This window comes from Prinia subflava, chromosome 4 (genome assembly GCF_021018805.1).
Source record: "Prinia subflava isolate CZ2003 ecotype Zambia chromosome 4, Cam_Psub_1.2, whole genome shotgun sequence".
Taxonomy (NCBI): domain Eukaryota; kingdom Metazoa; phylum Chordata; class Aves; order Passeriformes; family Cisticolidae; genus Prinia; species Prinia subflava.
Window position 1 is genome coordinate 2515360 of NC_086250.1, and position 27649 is coordinate 2543008.

Genomic DNA, 27649 nt, shown 5'->3' on the forward strand with positions numbered 1-27649 from the left:
CTGATCTAAGGAAATGAGATCACCACACAAGAAGCAATTTGAAGCTGGTGTTATTTTAAGTTTCTATTTTCCTTAAGAAATTCTACTTTGATTTTTTTTTTTTGCTTAGGCTTTGCTGAAATGCTGCCCTTGTTCCTCAGAGGAGATGTGGCAATTCTTAGTTAAAAGTAACTTTTCAAGTCATGCTCCTTAACCCGAATGTCACAACAAAACAAGATGACCTCTTTATAGCTGATTTCCCATCCATGGTGATGTTGCACCAGGACTCTTTTTTCCAGCACCTTTTATCATAGCTGGAATAGTTCAAACATCTTCTTGTTTTGAAAGTTTGGTCATGATTCTTCTCTAATTGCTAATAATAGATGCTCTCTGACTATCCTCTTTGTCAAGGGATTTAAAAATAGATTAAAAATTATATAGATTTAAAATGAATTAAAACAGATTTTAACAATCAAACAGATTTTAAAGATTTATTCTTTGGCAGCCGTGCTCTGAAGGAGAGGCTGTGATGCTTCACCTGTGTGGCAGAGCCTGAGCCTGAGAGAAGCTAATGAAGAGAGAGAAAAGGCAGAAGAACCTGTCCAATGATGTTTATACTTAAACCTGGTTCACCTATTTATGATAACCTCGTACTTGTAGATGGAAATTGCTGGAGAGGAGAACAGAAATGATGGAGGGGACTGGAAGTCAGTGCAGGTCATGGAGAGCATCAGCTCTGAGGGAAAAGAGGGAGAAGAGCTGATTTTGGAGGTGCCCAAATATAAGAAATTAGAAGGTGACAAGCCATAAGAAATTAGAAGGTGACAAGCCATAAGAAATTAGAAGGTGACGAGCCATAAGAAGTAGAACTGGACTGGAGGTGCTGAGATGAGCGTGGGAGGAGAAGCCCAGAGCTGTGTCCACAGGATGAAAAGGTGAGCAGTGCTGCAGAGGTGAAGAGTTGGAGACCACAGGTGTAAGCTATGGGGAGAAGGGGAAAGCCAGGCTATAATTATCTCCAGCACATGCAGATAAATAATTACACATTTAGGAAGGAGCTGAACCAAAGAAAGGAAGGGTGGGAGGTGCTGCCATGCACAGCCAGATGGCAATTAGTCTCTCTGCTGGCAGACCAGTGAGCCACTTGCTAGGCACTGCTGCCAGTCAAGTATTTTATTGAGTACTTTACTTGTCTTTGGGCCCAGAGAAGGGAAGAAAACACTCTTTTAGCACAACCCCAGTGAGTGGGGAGCTCTCAGCTCCAGAACCACATGCTCTGTGTCAGTTTTGGGGCACACACCTTGCAGGACTGCTGCTCCTCCAAGGCTGGCTATGCTCAGCCTCCCTGCTCCTGACCCAGTCAGTTCCCTCCAAATACTTCTGCTCTCTTTCATGGCAGTGTCACAGCACATCCTGCAAAGCTTTTCACTTCCACACATTTTTATGGGGCTGAAGATTAGCAGCCAGCTGCACTTGGCAGATGGGGGACGTGAGGGGCTCTCCATCCAGAGGCTGCTCTGTTTACAAGTCCTGCAGACTGTGTTGGATGGGAAATGTCTTCACTTGTGCCTCATCAGGGGTGCTTAGCAGATGGGCCTCTGACATCCAGTGCACTATTAAAACAATGTATGTGACTTTGCTGCCTGGTTTGACTGAAAATAGACGATGAGGGAAGAGCTGGGAAGGGCATCCAAGTGCTTGGGCTGTCAGTCTGGGGACCAGCTCGCTGGCTGGAGCCTCCTGCCCCAGCCATGATCCCCTGGAGCAGGGATATTACTGTGGAGCCACGCTGTTTGTGTTGAGCTCACTCCCTGCCAGATTACATCACTTTTCTGTAAAACAGCTCTGCCAGCAGAAGAATCAGGAGTGAGCGCATTAGCAATTCACTAGGCTTGGAGCTGGAGCAGTCAGATTGCTGCTGCTGGCTTAAATGATGCTTTGGGCAAAGCAACAAAACCCCCTCAATGTCCTCAGCAATGTTGCTCAGAAGATGAGCTGAGATGGGCATTGCTTCCCTCTCACCTGAGCAAAGGTGTGTGTGTACTGTTTGACCAGTCAGTTCTGCTTAGGCATGTTTAATGTTAATAATGAGCCAAAAATAGCTCAACAGACCAAAGAAAACCAATCCAAGCGCTGAGTTTTGGTTCAAAATAACATTGAGACTGAGACTGTCTGAAACACACAATTTTCTGATTAAATTAAGTAAATAATTCCAATATTCATATAAAAATGATTGTTTCCAGTGCTCATCCTCAAATTCATTTTGAAGCAGCCAAGGTTCAGATTGGTGCAGAAGTTAAAAGGAGTGGATTTTATGGCCCTCCACTGAGACTATTCCAGGCTCTTCCCTGAGCACTTCCAGGCTGTGAAATGCAAGAGCTTGCAGGCTTGGAAGGGAAGATCTCCAGCAGACTGCCTTGTGGATTCCTGCTGTGCTTCTGGGAGACATGACCATCACCAGGGGGAATTGATGCAACGTCCCAGCACGGGAAGAGCAGACTCATGTCTCCTCCTGCCTTCCCTGACACCCTGGCTTCCAAGTCAGCTGTTCTGGACATAAATTAGGGCAGAGCTTGGCACAGGGCTTCCATTCACTCATGTTTAAACCTTCTGCCCTAGGAGTTATTCTTGGAGGAGAATCATGACTGTCTGTCAGATACATTCGCAGTGCAACTCCACTGAAGACAATGAAGCTATACCAGGATTTAACTTGGCATATAAACCAGGATGATCAACCACATAATTAACCAATTTCTTTCAAACTTGTGTGGCTGAGTCCCTTACTCAGCTTTAGAAATCCCAGTCCATAAATTCTGGAACTTTTTGTTGATGCGTGTGTGATATTTTGTGTCTTGCTTTAGATGTTTGTTTGCATTTAGTAACATATAAATGCTCTAGCTAAATTTACAATCTGTCTGAATGCATATCTTTGTGCATTTGGTGCTGTTCCAGCTAATACAAGCTGAGTTTTTTGAGGAAGAAAGGAAGCAGGGTTTTATTTGAAAAACAACCCCCTTCCCAAAAAGTTACAGAGTTCCAAGTTATTGTAAGAAAAATAACAGTTTTCCACAGTGAAATAATGGTATGATGACTTTTTTATGCCATGAGGATTTTCAGCTATAAAAATGGTCTGAAAGTAACGCCATTATTTAACTTATCAACAAGTCCATTCCTGGTGCCATGATGAAGTGTCATCAGTAAACCACACTTGGCAGGAGACACCAGAGTGGTTAAAACCAAAGGTTAGAGCGATCAAAAGGCACTTTCAGAAATGAAGCATTTCACTTTTTCGTAAAATATATATTTTTGTTGGAGAGTTCATCCCCCATTCACCTTCTCAGAGGCCCTTTCAGTGCTGGAATTTCAGTCCCCCTGGAAGATGGGGCAGTTCCAGCCTGCAGGGTGGCAGTGCTGCTGGATTCTGGCAGGGGATGCTCTGCCTCCTTAAACAGCTCTCTGTCCACCTTTGGGAAGTAATGGTTTGTTTTAAAGACAAAAGCATGAGAATTTAATTCTCTTCTGGCAGTGCAGGTCATCTGGGGGTGTCTGTGTGTGGGGGAAAGTGTGAATTGATAATGCAGAGTTCTTTCCTGGTCCATCAGGGGTGCAAACATCACTCATTGCCCCTTGCTCTGCATCCCTGGGCCTGAGTCTGACTCAGCCCTGGTGGGATCTCTGATAATTCTGTGCTGTGGGGATGTGAGACATGCACAGCAGCAGTTCTCTGCCTTTGCCTCCTCTCTTGGTTTGCTCTCCCTGGTCACTTCTGATTCTGCAGTAAACCAGACTTTTCCTACAGTAAATCTAATGGAGCAAAGCAAGACCAGTGAGAAAAACAAGGGAGAACTCAGTGAAATATAAAGATGTTTTGTTTTACACTGCCTTGCTGTTTCAAACTCTGCATGTTTTAGGCATATTTAGGTTACTATCCTAACCAGTGACCTGTTCAGAAAAATTCCTGTTTATGATAGTTTTTCTTTAACAGCACAAGGAGGTCCTCCACTGACTGCCAATATAAATTAAAAAGGATGTATACTTTAATATATAAAGATCAATTAAATATAAATACCAAGTGTATATATTCTTATATATACCACACAGCAATTTATATACAACAGTGTGTGTCTATGTACAGGTGTATATATACTGTGCTACAGTAAACACAGACCAGGATTGAGCAGCTGTGGGATGAAATTTGAGGCTTTTGCCTTTCAGGAGGTTTCACTGTGTAATTCAAGCCTTTTTCTTCAGTGGTAATGGCAAGGGCTTCAGTTCTGTGGAGTCAAATCTGAGCACCAAGAATGGTTCAAATTCCTTTTTGTTCTGGTGGAATATAAAGGGGCCTGTCTCAAATACCTGCCTCAATTCCCACAGCAGGATCATGCTTGAAACCACCATTCCATGTTCAGGTATTTCAAAACCACTAATGAGCTTTCAAACGTGCAATATTTAGTGCTGCACATTGGATTTATCTTTACAGTGATTAATATTTTACATGCAGAATGTGGGTGCAGCAGGACTCCAAAGGCTGTTTCAGATAATAATTCAGTAGATAATAAAAATTCAGGCTGTTCAATTAGATGTCAATAACTGACCTTCTTTTCACAGGCTGTTTGGAATGGGTGTTCTACTGTGGATGAGACAAAGACCTCAGCCCCGCTCAGCTCTGCTTTTTAGCAGCCTCCATCAGGTAATTCACATTCCAGCCTGACTAAATGTCAGTGTATCTCATGTCATTGTCACTTTTCAATTTCTGCTACAAGGTTTTGGGGAGTATTTCTTTTGTTTGTGGCAATTGCGGTCTATCTCAGAGGTAATTGCATTTTGCTTCTGTGGGAAATACGTGATTTTAGGAACTTCTGGGGAAAAGTAACCTGTTTTAAAGAAGTTATTTGGAATTCTGGAAGTCCATGGCACAGTGTATTTACATATTCATCTCAACTGTCTTAATAGGAGACTGGAATTCTTTGTATGCTCCTCTGGATAATTCACCCTGTTTTTTTTTATTGGTTAGTAGTTATTCAGTAGTTATTCCTCCCATCCTCACTGAACAGGAAGATTTTTGTAGTAATGTTCTCCCCACTGCTTTCAGTGCTCAAGGCACTTTTTTTACAAAGGTTGCTGCATGTGGAACTCAAGCAGGAGGCTTAATTTACATTAAGTCACCCCATTCCATAACATATCATTTCAATCTGTTTATTCCACAGGTCTTCTCTCATGTGAAAGATGAATTGTCAGACTGGTGAGTCCAATGGTTTGGATCATTTTAGGGTAATATCCACACTGGCACATTTCTCTCTCCTGACTTCACTGTGTAATTTGTTCTGTCACCCCTTCTGTGAAACCTAAACTTTGTGGTGTGCTATTACTAACACATCTGGTTTTTCCAGAGCACAGTTAGTGGTGACACCTCCAGATGTTTGTGTGTCTAAGGCAGAGAATATTCGGGATGGTGTTGTAGATAAATCTCAGGGATGAAATCACACATAAATAACTTTTTGGCTTTTCTGGATAACTGGTAAGGTTTGGATCTCCATGCTCTTTTGAAAGCCACTGGGCAGAGGAAAGTAGAAGAGGGTTCTCAATACAAAACTTTGACACTCACCCAACCCTCCATCTCAAGATGAAAGTTAAAAAAGGTTTACCTAAGAAAAAAAAAAAAAGAAAGAAGGGGTGGAAAGCTTTTCTTTCAAAATCCAGCACTCCAATAAGACAATGGCAAGATGTCAAATTTTTCAGTGGCTGTATCTTTTTTGTGTTTTCTTTTCCTTACATTTCATCCAGTGTTGAAGGGAGGTGGAACTGGTGGCTACCTAAGGGTGTCTCAGAGCATCCCCTCTTTCCTTTGTGGAGTAGGTGTGGGTGGAGAGCAACTCCCCACAAATCACAGTGACCAAAGCCTGTTTATGTCTGAACTGGTGATCTCACATCACTGCTCATCCCACACAGCCCCTGTCAGGAGGGAGATTCATTAATCCCAGCCCTGGAAGCAGTGATTTCCTACAAGACCATGGGCAAAGATAAAAACTGCCCAGTGGTCCAGTCAGTGCACTACAGAGTGCTGTGCTTGGTTCCCAGTGCTAGTGACAGCACTAAATGAATTTAAACTAATTCATTGTCTTGATAAACAACTATCTCTGCCTGCAACTACAGTTTTATGAGCACCCATTTGGTGCCTGTAATAATGTAGGGGTTATTATTAGCCTTCTGCTTGGAATCTGGACACACAATCCTGGGAACTGTTCAGAGTAAACTTTAAAATTATGTGTGTCTGTGACAGGGGGAAGCATGATCTAAATTTAAATGGTCCATTTCTGCTTTCATTTTCAATGCTTAAGAGCATTCAGCTAATAAACGTTGCATGTCTTCAAACAAAATAAAAGACACAGTAGTAGATAATGGGTGCTGTAAAACCTCTGCCTTATCTCAAGTCTGAGACTCGGAGGATTAGCATAACTCAGTTTATGATGTTCATCACAGCTGCCAGGAGAGCTGGCCCTGCCTGCCCAGAGTGCAAGAGCTACAGGGAGTGCTCCTCTGGTCTCAGCTGAGTAATTGGCTGTGCTTAGGTAGAGGTCTGCATTAAGAGGGAGCTTTTCTACATTTGTCCATGCTGAATAATGAGTTATACCCCCAAAGTCTGAGGTGCTATCTGTGCGAGGCTCTCTTGGCCATGGAAATTACACAGATAAGAAATGTAACGAGTCATATATTCAGGGCTCTTTCAGTCATTATCTCAGGCAGTGGTTTATCCACTTTGAAGTGACCTTAGTGACGGGATTTTCTTCATTCCTTTCACATGAGGCTGAAAACACCAAGTTCCTGTTTGTTCTAGGGGGACTTCAAGGATCCCACGGCAGTTTTGCAAGAGGATTGTGTCATCTCTCCCTCCAAGGATCCTCCCCTCCATCCTGAAGCTCGGTAGGTACACACCACCACGGTGGATGGCAGTCAGGGGCTCAGAGATCATTCAGCTCTAAGGAAGTTTGCAATTATGATAATATTGCTTCTATTATTTTCTCGGGCCAGTGTGATAAACCTCTCATGTCTAAATTCTCCTTCTAATGCTTTAAGAACCCTTCCTCAGTTTCACCTCGTGAAACTTTTCAGAGTGAGCAGAGAGCATACAAACAATTCCACTTTGTCTGAAGCAGTTGAAAAGAGCAGTGAAATGGATAAATACATTTACTTCTCCTGCTGCTGCCCTGCAGAGTGCCCTGTGCTGACTGCAGCAATCTGTGTTTGCTTTGCTGCTCACAGTGACATGGTTTGAGACATGAAGAATCACAGCCCCGGGACCCTGCAATTTAACAAGCTCAAAAACCTGCAATTTCTCATAATGAAAGCTGATGCAGTGACTATGGAACTAGCCCAAGAGCTGGCTTACACGCCTTGCTTCACCGTGCTTTTACATTTTGCTTTGCCCAGGGTGATGGGTGATCACCTTTTCAGCACTATCAGTGAGCCTGGCAGAACAGAGGGGTGGCCAGCAGGATGCCCAGGAGTATTTAACTGGTGTTGGGCTGAAAGGATGGCCTTTCCCAGTGCAATCCCATCCATTCCTGCCCACCAAACCTGTAGTCACTCCTCATTCACCCCCCACCCAGCCATACTGATTCACTTGTGTGTGGGGATAGACTCTATGTTCAATTAAGTAAATTCTTCTGATTCAAAAGATGCTCTTTCCCCCAAACTGGTTTGTTGTGGGTTTTTGTTTGCTTGGTTCTTTTTGTTTGTTTTCATTGGTTCTGTTGTTGTTTGGTTTGGTGCTGCCACTCCTGGAGATTTCTCTTACACTAGGGCGATTCTAGAATTTTTTTTGCACCCTGTCTTCCTCTTTCAGTCTCCAAGCATCTGTTGAAAATTTTGGTCTTTAGTTTTCCTGGCCATTCCTTGGTTTCATCTGGAACTTGTGTGTAATGCTGTTGCTCCTGAGATAAATGGATTATCACTGCAGGTAGACTGATGCTGACAAAGCAGAAGAGTTTTAGAAATTTAAATGGCCCTTGGATGCTGAAACAATGCTTTCACAAATCTACCTCTGAACCTGTTTACAGACTGCAAGAATAACTCTTGGTTCTCTGCTGCTCTTAAAAGAGGAAGCAAATTTAGATGGCATTTTTAACTTTCCTGATGCATCCTGGCACAGCCTCCCCAGGAGACAAAGATGAGCCTTGTGCTCTCACAAATTACTCTGCTGTGGGGTGGGGAGAACTCCTCAGCTCCAGCTGAGTTCAGCCAAAGCTGAAGGCTTGGCTGACCTTTTTTACAGGAGCAAGGGTTATTTTTTTAAGTAGTCTTAAATCCCTTCTTTACGTTTTGATTTCATGTAGAAGAAGAGATATGGTCTTTAAACTCTGCTTGCAGGTAGTGCCTTGCCCTGGAGTCTTTCTTTAGATGGAAGAGCACCTGGGAGGGCTGAGGCACCTCCTGCTCATCCACCCAGGGCAGATGTGATGAAGCCTCAGTGCCTGGAGCCCTCGGGGGGACAGTAAAACCCAGCAATCCTGCTCCTGTGCCCCCAGCAGCATTGCTCTGCTCCTCTCTGTCTGCTCCACCTGTTGTCCTGGAGGAAAAGCAGCCAAGGCAGCAGCCCCTGCTCTCACCATTGTTATCGAGATCAGAACTCAAGCAGGAATTTTGTTATTCCAGCCCATTCTCTGAATTCCCTTCCCTCCCATTCCTCAGGGTTTAGCCCAAGAGAAGTGGCAGAAGAGCAGAATAATTCACTCTCTGAAGCAATGAGCATGGTCTGGCCAGGAAAGGGAGCAAACAAGGTACTCTCATTTTAACTAGATAAAGTACCACACATAAAGATACATCACTGCACTGCTAGGGCAGATAAGACCAGCACTGAGAGTTTGGGAAAGCAGAGGAGGAGCAGCCCCAATGCAAGCTGTTGTCAGATAAGCCACTGAGACAGAGAGCATTGCCTGGAAAAAAACCAAAACCCATTCCTGGAAATCAAGCTGACAGTGAAAGGGAAGAAAACTCACATTCCACTGAAATTATTGCTAGAGAAGCACACACCAGGAGGCTGTTTTGGACTGGGCTCTCAAATTGTTCAGCAGCTGGGAAGTGCCCTGTCATGGCTCTGTGCAGCTGGGTATATTTCTGGGATGACTTCTGAGCTGAATTCTTCTTTTCCTTTAATGCAGCCTGAGGCACAACCTACTGGAGTCATCAAAGCTTTTCTTTGTGCAGGTTGAAGCTCCTGCCCAGGGACTTGTTTAGGTGCAAGGAGAGGAGTAATCTCCTCAAATTGATACAGGCAGCAAACCCAACCACAGTTAAGACTGAAATCCCCGTGCCTGCAACAGCTGAAAACAAGGAGGCTTGGCTTAAGTTCCTGAATTAAGATCCTGAATTGTAGTGTGTTCTCCTAAAGAGAGAGCTTCTCATCTCTCCAATGCCTTCTATGTGAGGGCTCCTGCAAATATTTCATCTTCTTCTTCCTTCTTCTTCATGGGTTTGGATGCTTTTCTGTAATTGGTTGATGGAGTCCCCATTGCAGATTTCAAGCAGTTAGTTATTGGGGTTGAAGTGAAAATAACTTAGGTGGCATTTCATAATTGGACAGATTGTCCTTGAAAAGACCTTGTAGAGATAGAGAGGTAAGCCATTTTACCTCATTTCTCTAACTTGCTAGTTAGAGCTCATGGCTCTAATAAAATAGACAAGAAATAACAAACATCCAAGTCCAAACAAGAAACCTGCATTTCCCATGTATGAATCCTGACCTTGGCAGAGAAAAAGAGTCCAGAACTGTCACAGCAATCCCCTCACCACGCTGCCTTTCCTTCCATTCTGCAAGTGCTTAATGCATCAACTCTGATAAGGTGAGTTAGGACAGAGGCCTGCAGAGCAGAGCAGTGATGGATCCCCCTTTCTTTGGGGATCTTTGGGGATACCTTCCCTTCCTTCTGCCAGCTCGATGAGAAGCTGCTGCCAACACACCCCAGAGAAGCTGCTGTGACACAGCTGGGCAGAGCCAGGGACCCTGGCACTGTCTGTGTGCCTTGCACTCAGTCTGCTGAGCAGATCTTTTAATTAGAGTGTCTGCCCATGCCTCCTGTCCCCTGTAATGGCATTAGGCAGAGGGAACTGTCTGGTTCCTGCCCTCCCAGGCCAGATGGGCTAATTGCACCAATGACTTTTAAAGGTCAGCTCTTGCAGAATCTAATCACACTGGGAGGGTTTCCAGCACAAGGTGGGCTGGAAAGAACAGCCCGGATTCCTCCCACGAGATGATTTTGGTAAAGGGCTGTTGGAGCCCTGGGCACTGGGAATTCCAGACTGTCTGTGCTGGCAGGCACTGAGCCCCAGGCAAACACTGCATTGACCTGAGGCCGTGGAGAAGGCTCCCAAAATTGAGTGACAGCACTGGGATTGTGGGTGTGGAGTTTGAATAGAAGTGTGTGATACCACAGGGTGCAAAACTCAGAGTTTAAGGGTTTAGAATACAGTAATATATATAACATAAAGCAAGGTGGAGGTTTTAGGGCAGAGGCCAGTCCTTCTTTTTAACCTCCTTCTCCATGGGTCTGGGTGGTATTTTGTAATTGGGTAGAAAAGTCCACATTGCAGGCCAGGGGAGGTTGGTTATTGGGTTAAAAGTAAAAATAATTCAGGTGTCATCTCTTAATTGGACAGTTTATCCTTAAAAGGCTTTGTAGAGAAAGATGAGGCTCCATTTTTAGTTGGTTAGCCAGAAGTGCTGTAGAACTCATGGCTTGTGAGACTAACAGAGATAAGAATTAATAAACATCTGAATCTGAACAAGAAATATCGAGCATTTAATCCTGACCCTGGCAAAAAGAAGATAAAAGCAACAAAGGGCATCTACAGGGGCAGCAGCTTCCAGTCCCCTCCCTGCTCCAAACTCAGCCTGCCTTGAGCCACGTGGTGCTCACTGCAAGAGCCAGAGAAAAGGAGAAGTTTTGAGAGACATCAAAGGGAGCTTTGGCTCTGCTGCTTCCAGAGGAAGAGCAGTCAATATATTTAATTACAGCTGGGACTTCCACTTCTCTCCTTGGCAGACAGTCTTGTTTAAAATCTTTCATTATCAATTCACAACTGAATTTATACAAGATGAGTAGATTTTTTTTTTTTTGGTGTCTTTCTCTGGTTGTCAGTTTTCTAACATTGTTTAGTGAGAAAAAGTTTGAACAGTTGCTTTTATCTTTCCCATGATTTTCTTCATCCTTTTTCATCCCTTCTTATTGATTTTTTGAGGGCTTTTTCCTTTGAATTTTGGCCTGTTTTTGCATGTGCTTATTTTAAACTGATTTGCATGCAGATAATCAGCTGGAAATGCAGTTTGGGTAAGATGTTTACAAACTGATATTAAATCACTCTGCTTGTTTGCACAAAACAGTAATTGAATAAACACTGGTTATTAGTTTACTTGCATATTTGCTTTGCATTCTTTCACTTGGTTTCCACAAACAACACAGGGATGTTTGTTCTATAGTAAATAGCATTTAGGATAGTCTAAAGTAAGTAAGTAAATAAATAAAATTCTTGGTGTGTTTCCTTTATAAAAATAGGGTTTTGTATGAGAAAGACTTAGAGAGTAGCTCTAGTTTTTCTTAGCATTGCTGTTTTCCTGATTATTCATATCCTTTAATTTTTTTTACATATTCATTCACTGAGACCTGTCTTTTATTTTTTTTTTATTGTCCTCTTTCTTCCACTATACCCATTTTGCCTACAGCAAACCATGAGATTAATAAAAGAAAGCCTGCTATAAATGCATTTATATTTTGAGTACTGAAACAACAATTATACTTCATATTTTTGTTACATTCTCTCTATATCAATGTAACCCTCCTTTCACAGAAACCCAAGTGCATGCTGCTGTGTTGTACAATCATATAATGTTACAACTTTTTGATTTGACTTTTGGAGTTTCTTACATAAGATCTTTGTTGCCTTCATTCTGCTGTGACCTTGATTTCATATAAACTAAATTTTGGGTTCCTGAATCCTGTAAGACCTCCCAAAATATTTTGCCTGTTTATTGCTGATAAACAATTGATCTTTCTGCTTTCCAGTTAATTGCATGTAGCTTTTCTCCATGTGATGTTCTCAGCTATATAAGCAAGCTGATAGAAATATTTGGTATCAGCTGATAGATAATTCTGTTTCCACCCACAGTTCTGCAAGATGATTTATTAACTAGGAGAATATATTTTACCATTTTATGATGAACACGAGTTATATGGACATGGCATAATTTGCTGAAAGCCACTCTGCAGAGGTGACATAACAAGAAATGCCCAGCTCTGGACTCCATCAGGTAACGTTACTTTGTGCCATTTTACTGCATGGGCTAAATTTTTTAGTAAAGTTAAGATTTTATTGCCTGCATTTTTTTTCCCTAAAATATTAAATATATTGTTTTCACTAATTATAGTTCTATGAGGAAAAAGAGCATTCAGAGTTACTTTGAATACCATTCTGATTTCATTCAAAGTAATCCATCTGTTTCTGTTACTTGAAGCTTCCCTGTAAGCTGAAATTCCTCAGCACTCCTCTTGGAGTTAGAAAGCTCCTCTTGCTTACTTTTTTCCTTAATTCTTTCACATGCTCCTGTTCTGGCTGGCTTTGAGGGAGATCAGGAGAAAACCACTGAACTTTCCTCACAGCAGGCTCTCTCAGGGTTCTGGTACCACTTGTGCAAGCAGGGATGAGTGGCAGCAAAGCCCCCCAGATATTTCTGCACAGTCCTGAGCTCTCCTGGCACCTGCAAGCAGCCCTAAGAGCAATGTGCAGGCTCAGGAGCAGCAGCTGCTCTGTGTAAGCTCTGTGGTCTGACAAACCTTCCTCACAGTGCACGAGTTCAAAGCAGGAATTGATTAGATTAAGTGTTCCTTCAATTTGCCATCAGATCACTCTCTTTCAGCAAGGGCATGCACTGAAAGCAACAAGCAGTGCAAGGTGCACGCCAAAAATTCAGAGAGCAGGCGGGGGGAAAGTGGCAGGCTCATAAAAGTGTGCCTGCAGAGATGCTGCAAGAATCTTTTTATGTAGTTGTACCTTACCTTAAAATGTACTTACGTATTTCTGATTTATGTTTGGCTATCCATATACACTTTTAGCAAAACTGGAGTCACGTGCACAGTTCCTGTCTGTGCATATGGGTAACACAGGAAAAGGGACCATATAAAATTAAATGGTCACCAAGTCCCAAAATGACTCCTGGCTCTTTAAGCTATGAGTGCAAAGGACACTGCTGTAGCGTGCCAGAGAAAATACAGATTTAATGGGATTGTTCTCAGGGATGAGTCCCAGAAGAGCACTCTGGGTGCCTCTCTGTGCTCTCCAGTTGTCTCCAAAGAGGTTCCAAGGAGGGAGTGACCACTCTGGCTGCCTCCTGCCTGCGTTCTGAAAGCCCTGGGAAGAGCAGGTCAGAGATCCCACTGGCTCTGAGCAGAGGGGAAAATGGTCAGTGAACCCTGACTGGCATGAGCTCCATATACCAGTTATTAATCTTTTCAGAGAGTGATGTTCCTAAATTGTAACTTTAGAGAAACATGAAGAAGTGACTGGATTTCACCTTTCCCTTCACCATTACATGTTCTCTTATTTCCCATTCATAATGATTATTTATCCTGCACTCTAGAGTCTGGTGTGACCTCTCATTTTCTGTAGTGCCTCACTTTGATTCGTTTAAAGCTCAGTTTTGAGTTCAGTAGGAATTATGCTGAGAATGAATTATTGTGCAGTTTAATTTTATTATAGTAGTTTTTATGTTAGACCCTAAACCTGTCTAATGGACCCACTGGACAACATTTGCCCTGGAACCTGTGGCACAAGTGCCTATTTCTCTTCCAGCACAGGAAGGCCTGAGGAGGATGAACTCTTTGCCCACCTTGCTTGATGTTGTTTCTCCTGCTTTGGGCTTCAGCTCTCATTAAATTTCACACTCCAGTTAGAGACTGAAGGAAGTGCATCCCAGGGAGAAGCTGCTGTGCTGCTGCTCGTGGAGGACTGGCAGCTCCTGTGACAGAGCTGTGTCTCCTTGAGCAGCAGAGCTTGAGGGTTTGCTGGAGAGTTACACCCACTGCACCCTCTGCATCTCACCAGAGTTTGCACACAGCTCATGAAGCCTTTCAGGCTGAGAGCTTTTCCTTCTGAATGCTGAGCCTAGGATCTGAAAAGGGCAAGGCAGGAGCAAACTCTGTAAGGGACATCCCTGTCAAAGCTGAGCGTGAGGCTGTTCTGGAAAATCACATTTTAATTGTCTTGTTTGCAGAACTGAGTTTGGTAATGAAGAAGGTTGTTCAGTGGCTGTGATTAAAGGTTTGAAATGTGCCATGGATCCTCAGATGTGCACTAGAGTGAGAGCGCTCTCAAAGTGGAGGCTTGAAGTGGATGCTAGCAAAAAGGGGGCTGAGGAAACAAGCGAGCCTGTCAAAACCAAATTAAAACGCTTTTCCTCCTCCAGGCTGTCCCCTGAAGAGCTATTGTGTTAGAATTTGGTTTCCAAAGCTACCATTAATTTGTGAACTAGCAGGATTTTTATGTTGCAGTTGTCAACCTACCTGTAATGCTGGAGTCTCTAGTGGTACTTCTGTCGTGGTATCTCCAGGCTGTATTTCACAAGCAACACAGCAGCAAATGGTTTAGGTGGGAATTAAATGAGTGCAAAGAAGCTTGTGTGTGTTCTTGAGCTCTGAGCTCTGCTCTCTTGAGCTCTTTCTAGCTCTGCCAGGGCTAAGATCACTGAATTTGATTTGCTAAGAAATAATCTGCAGGATGATGCAGCCCACTACCTGAAAGCTTCATGGTCTTTTTCCCATTCAAATTCATTCTTCTCTGCCAGGAAGGAACATGTAACACCCAGATAACCTTGAGCATAGATAAACAGACAAATGTTCTTACAGTGCAAAACCTCCCTTCGGTTTTATTGGCCCCTTGGAACACAACTGCTGCAGAAGGGTATGTGGGAAACTGTGCTAAAAGTGCCCCTTTGAATGTACTAATTAGAATCTGTCAGGCATATTTTGACTGGAAACAGCTCATGACACAATGAACGTATTTTTGGCCTTGGAAAGATGACTGAGACACGAACAACAAAGCTTATTTAATACTCGTTATGTATTTTTGTTATAAAAGTCAGGCAGTGTAATTCTCGCCGGGGACCACCCTTGATGTACTGGCTACACAGTCCACCCTGGAACATGAAATTCTACAGCAATGTTGGTTCCTTACCTTCTTTTCTTTGTGTTAGAGCTGGGATTAATTCACGGGAGTTGCAGTTTCTTGTTCAGACTCAGTGTTTATTAATTCTTATCTACGGCACAGTCTCATGAGTCGTGAGCTCGAACTAAAGATAGAAAATGAATGCCTCTAACTCTTTCCAAGGTCTTCTTAAGCATAAACTATCCAACAATGAGCTGACGCCTATATTAGTTATACTTTTGACCCAATAATGACCATCTGCGGTCCGCAATGCAAACCCAACTAGAAAAGACCACCAAAACTGTGAAGAAGAGGGATTAGACAATGCCCCAAATCTTCCATCTTGCTTCACATATATTACCATATACTAAAACCTTAAAATCTAAGTTTCCAGGGCACAGCAAAGCTTTCAATCCCTGGTTGCAGGCTGGTGTTGCTCCAGGCCTGAGTGTTTACTGAGAGTCAGAGAGTCAGCTACACATGGACGTGGCCTTCTGCTGAGTGAATAAATGCCTGGTATTTATGGTCCCACACTGCTGGGGGTGAATGAGTCACGTATTTACTCACAGGATTAGACACCAGGGACCTGCTGCACAGCAAACCACCACGCCTGCAGGTTCTCAAGCACTTGGGGGCTGTAAAGCACTCAATAATGATGCTGTTCCTCCTGAGTAACCTCAAAAACGTCTTTGCTATTCAAATACAGCCTCCAATGATATCTAGGAGAACATCTGAGGAAGATAAAGGGAACCAAGGACAGGAATTGACAGGCAAGGAGGCTGGCTGGTCGTCACAGTTCAGCATTTCAGGATATCAAATTGTTTTCTAGACCCTGAGCTGACTCACTCTCCCCACAGAGAACCTCAAATTTTTCCTGGTTTCCCAGTGTCAGAGAAAATCTAAAAGTTTAAGACAGGAAAAGGGCACGGAGATGCCCTGTTCCCACTCTAGGTCAATTGCAATTTTCTGCCAGTTGAATTTCTGCCTTGGAAAGTGTTTTGATTAAGAGCCTGTGCTGTTGGCTCAGTTCTTTGGTGTCCAGAGCCATCCTGGGCTGTGCCTGCTGCTGGTCTGACTGCACAGGGAGCAGGGGAGGGCCAGGTTCTCTCTCTCTGGCTGGGTGCAGGTACAAAGTGGTGCCAGGAATTCACTGTAATTCCTTCCGTGGCTCTAGCAGCTCTTAGAAAAGCACAGACAGGACCTGCCAGGTCCTGTCCCACAGCAGCCAGACTCCTGCAGCTGCCCCAGGGGCCACAGGTGACTGTTTAGGCAACTTCAGAGAGCCCTGGAGAATGTGCACCCCTCGTTCCCTTTTAAATGTGAACGTGCAGCCGTGTTGGACTTTGGTTTCTGAAACCAAACCTTAGTCTCCCTCAACATCTCCTCCACAGGAGATTTTTTATGGGACTTGACCCCTAAATTTGCATTCACAGGGTATCCCACAGCCTTGGAGTGACTGTGGCCCTACAATAATGCTCAGCTGATCCTGTGAGGGTGATGATGCCGTCTCAAAACCTTGGGACTTCTACTTTTCTCCTGCTTCTTGCAGACAAATACGAGTTGTTTCCTACTAATACCTTTATGTGCATCTCTGAGGATTTTTCTGTTTCCAAGAATGCAAATGGCAAGTGAGCCAGAGCCCCCTTAGGAGAATACCCACCTGTGGCACTGGTAAAGGTCCATAATCCTGCTGGATGATCCAAAACTAAACCATTTATGGGATACTGCCACAGGAAAGTTTACAAACCACAAAACAAGGTGGTAACATCAGCATGGGATGACCTTTGAGAGGCCAATACCCACAGTTTATCTCATCTTAAATTGCTCCCACAGGCAAAACATTTGTTTTGCCTTTTAAACAACCAGTGGGAAAGCAATGCTCTTGTGAAAAATGAAGATGTGCTGTTTTGTCAAAGGCAGTTGTTTTGTCTGACTGGGAGAGGAATGACATTTACACTCAGGAAAAGATTACTCCGTCCCACAATTATTTGAGAATTAAGAAGGGAGAAGGTAAAAGTTTATTTAATAAATATTTTACGAGCAGTGGATGGGAAAATTAGATGCTGTTGCCCTCTGCTTTGGCAAGATAGTTTTTTTTCCCCCCAAGAAAGCATAAAAAGCCAAACTCAAAACAGCCCCTGTCTTACAGGAAATATAGGAATTGCTAAATCTTGCTCTGCACACACAACTTCCCCCTTCTCACTGCCCAGCTACAATCCTGCTTTGTGCAAAACAAATGAATGCAGTGCCTGGAAGGGCCCTGATGAAAATAACACACATGCTCTTACCCTGGCGAGATCAAACAGAAACCCTGGCTGCAAGAGATCAACATCAGCGTGTGTGACACTGCATAAACCACGGCACACAAAGACAAATCCAGCCCTCCGAGCAGACCCTGACACAAAGCAGAGCAGGAACAGGAAAAACTGCACAAATTCTTTGGGGTTATCCCCACCGTTAGTTGGTTCTAGGACTGCTCATTCATATTTGTTCATTAGCGTTAGTTGGGTGGAAGAGAGGGCAAAGTTTCGTGGTATAAAATCTGCAGTGCTTTGCAGATTTGCAAAATTACAATTTAATTTCATTTTGGATTATGTACTGTGTAAGAATTGGAGACCTTCACCTCTATTGCTGTCCAAATCAAGGAGTTACATGGTGTTTGGGACCCCTAAAGTAGGACTTTAGAGTGTTCTTACTTATGCTACAGCTCTTTATCTTGGAAAAACAGGCTTAAAAGCTTGCACTAATTCAGGACACATTCCTTGTTCGTGTTTGGAACAAGAACAAAAAAAGAAAATTCTGAATTCTGAGAAATTCCTGCACACCATGGACAAATAAAACACTGTGATTTATTTCCACAATTCCCATAAATTTTTCTTCTCACCGTGTAGTGTAAGCTTGCTTTCATTGCCTGAGGTAGGAATGACTGAGGAAGTCAAGTATTCAGTCATTTCATGATTGATGCTGTGAGATCTCTTTTGACTTAATTTTCTTTGGGGCTCTTTATTCTAAGGATGCTGCTGAGCCCTGGTTTGGGTAACACTTCATGCTTTTAGTCTCTGCTGAAGAGACTACACACTGCTAAGTGTGTGCTGCTTCAAAATGCAGTCTGTAATTACCTGAGCAGGTAATTCCCTATTTTTTAGAACCCCAGTGCTGCTGCTGCACTCAGACCTTGTGTGGTCAGTTATTGGGTCAAAAGTATAAATAATGTAGGGGTCATCTCATTATTGGATAGTTTTGGGGGCTTTGGTCTGGGGCACCTTTCAATGCCCAGCTTCCCTCTCACCTTGCAGCTTTAGTCCTCACCTTCCCAGGCTTAGAGACTGAAAGAGGAGGCTCTTTTTAACCTGTGTTCCCAAACACAGACCTTAAATTGCAGGGAGACAGACCTTTGCAAAGGTCAGGAAAATGTTTCAAGGGTACAATTAACAGGATTTCAAAAGGACTCTCCAAAAAAGTGAAACACTTTGTTTGCATCCCTTGCAGCCACTCGTGATGTTTTTATTAATGAATGATGTTTTTGCAACCAGTCTATCGGCGACACTTGCCCTCCTTTCAGAAATATGTCATGATCCTTATCGTGTAGCTGCTGTTTGTGATAGCAGAATGGCCTAGAGCAAATATCCAGCTCGTGTAATTTGGCACAACTCCATGGAAGTCACTGAGGCTATGAATGCTCCTCCAGGGATAGGATCAAACTCAAAGTATTTGTGTATCTTTTTTTCAGGAACATGGGTTCATTTTGGAATACTTCAAGCACACAGTTTGATTCAAACATTATTTTGACTTTTCTTGCCTTCCCAAGAGCTTGAAAGGCACTTGCCATTTGGTTGGAAAAGAACTCCTGACCAATTTCACTCTCAAAGATTATTTTATTTATAAGCTGTGAAGAACCAAAAATAGCTATGTAGGTAGAGGAGAATGGCCCTTTTATCCAAGCCCTGCATTTGATAGTTGTGATTTCATGAGCTGTGGCCAAAACCACGAAATGGGCAGATCAAATTTCTCATGCTGTCAGTGCAGTTACATTACCTCAGGGAAGTAATTATTGCTTCAGCATTTGTTATAACACAGCAAACACAAACAATTTAAAATCACTGGGTACTGCATCTTCTTCTGAGCCTCACAAACCAGCCAGGGGCCTTTCCCTGCTGGAGAGTGCTGCTAGAGATGTGTTCCCAAGGAACTGAGGGACAGCAGAGCCTGGAGAGGCAGGGCCACAGCCCCACCCTCACATCAGGATGGTGACCCCAGAAACTTTCCAAGAGCTCAGGGGAGCCCTCAGCATGGAAAACCAGGGCCTGCTGCTGGGCTGGTGATGGAGCTTGGGACACAGAGACAGCTCTGCTGGGCACAGTCTCAGTGGCAGTCCCATTGCCCTGCACGGCTGTTCCTACTGGAGATGTATTTGTCCAAAATCCTGCCTGCATCCAGCAAACTGGAGAGGATGTGTGACTCCCAGTTAGGCAGCCACAAGCTGCACTGGCTCTCCTGGCTTATCCCCAGCTGCATCTGGGTGGGAAAAGGCTTTTTGACCATCAGCCACGTGGGATAGATCTGAACCAAGTATGAAAAGCAGCAAAATCTCCTTGCTGCTTTCCCACACACCATTTGTTAGCTCCCAGCATGACATTTTCAGCTCACTTTTAGCTAAAAGATAGTCACTGCCACTAGAAATGCTGAGCCCAGGGAGTTGGAAAGGCACTTAGTAGCTTCTCTTATTGAGAATCTTCTTGATTTCCCAGCCAGCAGCCAAATACTCCAAAGATGAATTTCACTCTGTTCTATGCAGACAAAATACATCAGCAACTCCCAAGGGCATAGGATAGACAGTGGAAATAGATTTTTATGAAAAATTATTTTCCATATTTTCAGGTTTCATGAAGCTGTTTATCTTTAGGTTCCTTCAGTTCTACAATAGTATATCCCAATTTTAATATATTTTCTTCTTCCTCCCTACTAGTTCTCCCCTAAAAGTACTTTTTTTCTTTTTTTTTCTTAGTGCACCTCTTTCTTACCTACAATCCTACAAGCATGAAGTATTATCTTTTATTCTGCTTTGTCACCAAACACTTGTTATACAGAATGAGGATGGAATCTGGCTTCTGCTAGTGTTCAACAAACTTCCCTCACAATCTTTGATTCATTTCAGCCAAATCAATTCATTGTTCTGCTCTATTTTGTGTCAGATTGTGAAATCACTTGTGTCTGAGGAATGTTCTCCATGCAGAGGAATTCCTCACAGTGTGGAAGTGAGCACAAGTTAAACCCACTCTGTTCTCAAATGGTTTCCCCATGCCAGGGTGATCATTACTCCTGGAGATGCCTCCACAGTGCAAAGGTTTTGCCATCACTGGTGTGTGGTAAAATACAAGTGAAAAACGTGTTTGTGTTTGTGCTGCTACAGCCATGGTTGGCATATGAAATGATAAATATTTCCAAAAAGGCAAGAGCACAACCTAAGATGGAATTAATGGCCTGAAGCACATTTTATCTTTGCCTGAAACAATCTGGGAGGGGACCACGGTGTCTCTCCATCTCCATCTCCTCATTTGCAAAATTCAAGATGTCACAAGATCTTTATTATGCTGTGGTGAAGCATTTGGAAAACTTCAGGCCTTGTGAGCTGCCTGCAGGGCTCCATGTGGCCTTTGGAAATGTGTCCAGGAGCAGAATTTGGCTTAATGAGGTTTCCCAGACCATCAAGTAGGAGAGGGTTCTTCTGCCCCAGCTAAATGTCGTGGCAGGGGTGATGTATCTTGAAACTTCTAAAATGCTCAGGGAAAAGCTGCCTCCCTGTCTTCTGTGATATTTATTATTATATAATTACTCTTCCTTTCAGTCAGTGGCTCATTTGTCTTCCATGGCTTCACTTTTTTAGGAAAACCTTCCAAACTCAGAGAAGATAGACTTTGTGCCTTTTTTTTTTTTTTAAGCCATGACAGATTCTTATCCATAGAATTCGTTTTCCCCCCTATCTTTCAATGCCATTTATTACTACAAGCCTTTCAATTTAAGAAAAGTAATGGGCTTAGAAGTTGTGCAGAACCTTTCCAAGAATGAAAGCTAGTTCAGAAAGAAATGAGAAACACTGCTTTTACTACCAATACAGTGGAATAAGAGTGAGTTCCTGACCCAGTCCAATGTTTAGCTGAGAATTGATTTGTGTGTTGGATATGCCCAAGGGAGGGTGACAGAGCTGGGGAAGGGGCTGGAGCACAGATCCTCTGAGGAGCAGCTGAGGGAGCTGGAGTTGCTGAACCTGGAGAAAAGGAGGCTCAGGGGGGCCCTTGCTGCTCTCTGAACCCCCTGAGAGGAGGGTGCATCCACTGGGGGTCAGGCTCCTCTCCTGGGTAGATGGAAAAAGAGGAAAATGGCTTCAAGTTGCACCAGGGAACTTCAGATTGGATATAAGGGAAAATGCCTTCACAGAAAGGGCTGCTGCTCACTGCAACAATGGTGGAGTCACCATCCCTGCAGGAATTTAAAAGATGTGTGGGTGTGGCACTTGGGGACCTGCCTTAGTGGTGGGCTTGGCTGTGTAGGGCTAATGGTTGGATTTAATGATCTTAAAGTCCTTTCCCAGTTTAAATGATCTGGTGATTTTTGTCTATTTGGCTTATTGGTTTTTGGTTGCTCTTCTTTCACTGACAATTTTAACCAGCATGCAGAGTAGTCTAAACTCTTTCCCAATGGGAGCATATTCCTTTTCCAACATAAAGTGAAATATTTTCATTTTCCATTACTAACCACCAAAAACAGTTTGAAAACCCAGCAAAAATATTAAAAATGGAACACAGGAACAGTCCTGTGTTTTCTGACATTTTTCCCAAGAATAAATTATTATTTTCTTAAACACCCTCTGTTAATAATACCCTCTAAGATATCTTGAAATCTTCCCAGTTTCAACAGGATAAGCTACTGCTTTTGGCAATATTATTTCCTATTTCTTTCACATGAACACTCACATAAATCATATCAGCCTGTCCTAAAATCTCACTGATTTATCCTTCCATGCTCAGCCAAATTAGAATAAAATTGCAGTTAAGAGCCTTGTCTTCCCCTGATGTGTGATCACCGCACATTTTATTGTTGTCAGTAAACACTGATGATCACATTAATTGTCTTTACAAATGAACTGCTTTATTTTTGAGAGCCCTGTGTGGTCTTTGCTCTGTGCACAGCCACGAGGTGCAGCTTTTCTCCTCAGCATCTGCACCCCTGGTGGAGACAAAAGGTTCCTGAGATGACCCCCAGTGACCTGTGACCACTGAACCAAAGCTTTATTGCTGTGTGTGATCAGTGTGTGTGCTCACACTTGGTCTCCCAGAAAGTTAATTTTATTATACTTGGCACAGTGACACGAAGAGAGACAGAAATGAACAGGCAGCAAAATATGGCTGAGCCTCTTTAAAGAAAAACTGCACAAATTCAGAGCACAGCCCCGGTTTAATTACTGATCAGGCTATATTTATGCATGATGAGAAACAGCTTATTAAAATAGCTAAATGTAATTATCTCATCTCTGCTCCAGACAGGTCTGACTGTCCTTGCACAAAAGCCAGCATGGCAGCTCATCTTTGGGATGTAATCACAAACTTCATCCAATCTCCCCAGAAAATCCTTTTAGCGTGTAGAAACTGTGTCTGCCTACTCCTTTCAGCTCACCAGTAGAAATAACTGATTTCATCAAATTCTGCTGCAGTTTCCTTGCTCAAGAACTCAGACTGAAACTTCCTGGTACTCCTCAGCCCACGACAACAATCAGCCCCGTGCAAAGAGGTTTGTATTTTAAAATATTTGTAATATTTTTAACATTTGTTGTTTTTAACAGCAGTTTTACACAGCCCAGTTTGGGTGCCTCTGCAAGACCACATGGCATTCCCTAGGGAAGTGCCCAGGGCAGTGTTTTAGGGTGGCTCATTAAGTTATTTGACACTCTGAACAGTTTTTGGGGGTTTTTTTGGACCTTATGTATACAAACGTGATGTGAATTCTCATCTGGTTGACTCAATCTCTTTTTCCATTTGTGCCAGGTAAAGGCTTCACTTTATTTGTCCACAATTCAACAGCTTTGTAGCTTCAGAAGCAAACACGTGAAATTTAAGCTTTTTATTGACTTTTCCTGTTACTTGTCCCAAAACTGGCTATTTATTTTACAGCTCCTAAGGTGCCCTAAGATCCAAATATTCAGTGCTGTCTTCACCAGCTCTACCTCCTTAGCTGAAAGGTGACTCAGATATTACAGTGCAAGTTGTTGCACATTCCTTCCAGGGGTATTTAGAGAGATGCCTCAGCTGTAGAGATTGTAACCAGATCTCAGTCTGTCTGAAAGGCTGCTTATGTTTGGATCCAGTTGCTCTGGTTTATATCCATCCCTAGCAATGTTTAGTTATCCTTTAATTGTAAATGATATTATTCATGTGTGTGTTTGCTGTGATTTCTTCTGCTGTAAGTGACATTTCAAGTTCAGCTCTCAAGGAATTGGGGTAGAAATCCCCAAAGCACTTAAATCACTTGAGTGTACTGAAACATTTCAGCTACTGCCAGCTGTGGATGTCAGTCTTTGCCATTGTGCTGACAAAGTCACTTAGAAAAGCCTTGTGGCAAATACCTGAACCTGCCACAACTTTAATAAAAACTCACAGTAGCATCACTACCAAAATTTCCACATTCCAAAATTTCAGCAAGCTGCAAACTTTGACCACAGGGGCGGGAAATGTGAATCCACTGATTGTAACTTCCTTAGGAAAAGGCTACTCCTAATTGTAATACCTCCTTTTAGGAGCATTTCTGATCTGAATTCTGTTGTTCTCATTAAATGACAGTGAGCTTGCTGGGGAGTGCTCTACTGCTTCCCTTCTTGGGAGCCTGGAGCAGTTCCAGCAAAGGAACTGCCTCCCAAGGGAGCATCTAAGAAAACTGAGAAAGGATCTGGTAGGCAGAAAAGCTCAAAGATCAGGTGGAGAATATTTACACTTAACTGTACCTGCTCCCTAAACTTACATTTATACCTTGTCAGCTTAGGTTTGCTGATACAGCATACTTTAAAAAAACAAATCTTTTGACAGCAGCTTCAGGTACACTGGAAATAATACTTAATTAAAACCACGTAAGTAAATGTCAGCAGTAGCCTCCAAAGCTTTGACATTAAAAATCAATCTGCAGTTAAAAAAAAATCTCTACAAGTGTCTCTTCAGTGGAGGATGGTGAATTAGTCTACTACTTTCTGAAAGGTTTAATGTAATAGTTTTATTATTCAGGAGAATGGACAGGTTCAACCCTTCCACATACTTGGGAAGAGATCAAATGGAGATGAAAGCTCCCACTTCAACCTTACTGATGTTTAATGAGACAATTTTACAGTGCTGCTGTTCCTTCTCTTATCAGCAGCCTCCTAAATCTCCTGGATTGTTAATGGCTTCTGTGAAGCAAATCAGATCAGCATCTGGTGTCTTGTAAAAACCAGTGCAACTTGTGCTGATGCCTGAACAAAATCTGATTTTGAGGTCTGAATGACACAGAAATTTCCCATTCAAACAGCTGCAAAAGTTTTGTTCCCCTTTTTATCTTTCCTCCCCTCATCAGTTTAGTTGGAACCCAGAGATTCACCAAGCTGAGCTTTCAGATATTTTGCTCTCAAGGAGCAGCCTGGAGTGAGGAATGTCCTGGGATGGATGTGGCTGCTGCCCTGGAGCTGTGGGGCTTTGCCTCTTTCCCCTCTGCCTGTTGGAACCCTGGGCTCTGGGAATTTCAGGCTTTCTGTGCTCACAGGCACTGAGCACCAAGCAAACTCTGCATTGACCTGAGGGCATGGAAAGGGCTCCCAAAATTGAGTGACAGCAATGGGATTGTGGGGGTGGAGTTTGGATAGAAGTGTGTGATATCACAGGGTGCAAAACTTGGGGTTTCAGGGTTCAGAATATAGTAATAAAGCAAGGTGGAAGTTTTAGGGCAGAGGCCAGTCCTTCTTTTTCACCTCCTTCTTCATGGGTCTGGGAGGTATTTTGTAATTGGGTAGAAAAGTCCTCATTGCAGGCCATGGTGGTTGGTTATTGGGTTAAAAGTAAAAATAATTTAAGTGTCATTCCTTAATTGGACAGTTTATCCTTAAAAGGCCTTGCAGAGAGAGATGGGGGCCGTTTTTAATTTGTTAACTAGAAGTGCAGTAGAACTGACAGTGTGTGAGACTGTAACAGAGATAAGAATTAATAAACATCTGAGTCTGAACAAGAAACCGTCTGGAGCATTTAATCCCAACCCTGGAAAAAAGAAGATAAAAGCAACATCTGCCCAGCCTTCTCATTCAGAGATCATGATGGATGTGCCCTCAGCACAGCCAGGAGTGTCTGGAGATCCACCCAGGCATTCCTCCCGAGTCATCTGAGCCTGCCTCAGAGGAGGATGAGAGCTCATCCTGCTCCTCCTGCCCTGTGCAGGCCTGCAGGGGAAAACCCTTCAGTCCTGGGTACTTTTCTGTGGGTCACTGTGAAGGTTCTGGACTCTTTTTCTCTGCCAAGGTCGGGATTAACACTCAGGAGTCGCAGTTTGCGTTTGGATTGGATATTTGTTGTTTCTTATCTATTTACAGACTCATGACCTGTGAGCTCTAACTGGCAAGTTGGAGAAGTTTTACCATTTTACCTCCTTTCTCTATCTTGACGAGGTCTTTCCATGGACAATCCATCCAATTATGAAATGCCACCTAAATTATTTTTACTTTAACCCAAATAGCTTGAAGTCTGCAATGTGGACTCCATCAACCAATTATGGAAAACCACACGAAACCATGAAGAAGAAGGTGAAAACAAAGAACAATTAACCTCCACCACAAAGTCTCCATCTTGCCCCACACACATTACTATATGTCAAAATCTTAAAATCCAAGTTTGCAGAACTCCAGCAGGTGAGGACACAGAAAGGAGCTCTGTTGTGTCCCCTGAGCTCTGCAGATGTGAGGGCAGCTGCTGAGCTGCTGCCTGTGCTGCTGCAGTGCCCTGGGGGGATCCCAGGCTGCAGCCTCACTGAAGGGGAGCAGCCTCTAGCTGGGGATGTATTGCTGTGGCCACCCTGGGAACCCAGCAGGGAGCAGAAAAACCTCCCTTTATCAACAGGGAAATAACTATTCCTGCTTAGATTTACAATAAAAGTTGGAGGGGAAAGGACAGGAAGCCTCTTCTCACCTGTGCTAACAACTCAGCTGGGTTTTGTTTGGAGCTGAGCAACTCCCCACAGCTGGATGGGGATGCACTGCATGAAGAAATTTGCTGCAGTATCAGCCCGGGGACAGGAGAGGAGGTAGAAACCCAAGGAGGTTCGTAAACAAAATAGTAATAAAAGGAAAATTCAGCTTCAGGGAGGCTGAAGCCATTTGTCAAATCAGCAAGCGACCTGCTCTGAAAGAGAGGAGAAAATTGTTTCAGAAGAACTGGAGAAAATTCCAGAGGTTCTGGCAATTGTGGATCAGCCCCAGCGTGCTGAGTTTGGGATGGAGAGTGTTTTGCAGCCATAACTGAGTTATCCCACCCAGCTCTGGGCCGTGGGGCTGGGTGGGAACATGGATGTGCAGAGCTGCACATGGAGCAGGGAATTAGGGGCACTGAGCTCTGTGTGCATCATTCAGAGCCTGAATAATTATCCTGGTGGAGAATTGACCTCCAGAACTGTGCTACAGAGAGCAGAACTGTCTGCTTCCCTCTGGCAGCATTAATTGCAGCTCACATCATCCCCGCCCCTGTGAAATGGCAGGTTCATGGCTTGGTCACCAGAAGAGAACCTGGGTCCAGCTAAATATCAGGTGCATGGCTATCATCCTCCTGGCTTTCAGCTGACATTTCTGAAAAGAGAGTCATTTTCTGGAATTACAAATAGAAGGACTGATCAGTTAGAGTAAATATGGGGTTAGAATGGGCATTTCTGGCACTCAGTTATGGATGAGTGTCACAGCATATTTGGACTGTCACACTCGTGAGGACAAACGTGCTGTGGCAGCTCCCCTCTGTGAATCCTTGACATGGTGGCCACGTCCTCACCTGCTTTCATCCATTCTTTTCCAGGGAAAGCACCCCTGAAAACCCACAAGGGCATCCCTGCCTACCCAGCAAGGCTGAGACAAGGAGAGAACATTTATTTGTCTGCAAAGTCACCTTGACTCAGTGCTCATCGGACAACACACAGGTGTCCAAGGTATGACAGTGCTCCTAAAAAACCTCATGCTTTATTTAATATACACCTTTATACCTTAAAAATGCTATGACACACACGGGAAGAGTTGAGGCAATCTCCCTCTTCCTTTTTAACCTAAAACAGGGAATAATTTTTGACTGAAGAAGCAGCTTTGGCACTTCCTGATGTTTTTCATGTTCCTAATCTCTTCTATTTTCACTTTATCAAAGCAGGCTGCTATTGATTTCTACAGTGCAATGTCTTCTTGATAGACTGTACATATTTGCCAATCTAAAATAGAAAACAATTTATG

At 43.3% G+C, this 27649-nt stretch overlaps 1 protein-coding gene and 1 long non-coding RNA gene across 4 annotated transcripts in view; one reads left to right on the top strand and one right to left on the bottom strand.

Moving 5' to 3' along the window:
- Positions 1-27649, bottom strand: part of RERG (RAS like estrogen regulated growth inhibitor) — an 82831-nt gene that overhangs the window by 15807 nt on the left and 39375 nt on the right. The window lies entirely within an intron of this gene.
- On the top strand, positions 5-27374 carry LOC134549538 (uncharacterized). The gene is made up of 7 exons (XR_010080126.1): positions 5-914; positions 4588-4669; positions 5187-5221; positions 6815-6900; positions 12139-12280; positions 22877-22953; positions 27228-27374. It is a non-coding gene; the product is annotated as an uncharacterized LOC134549538 (long non-coding RNA).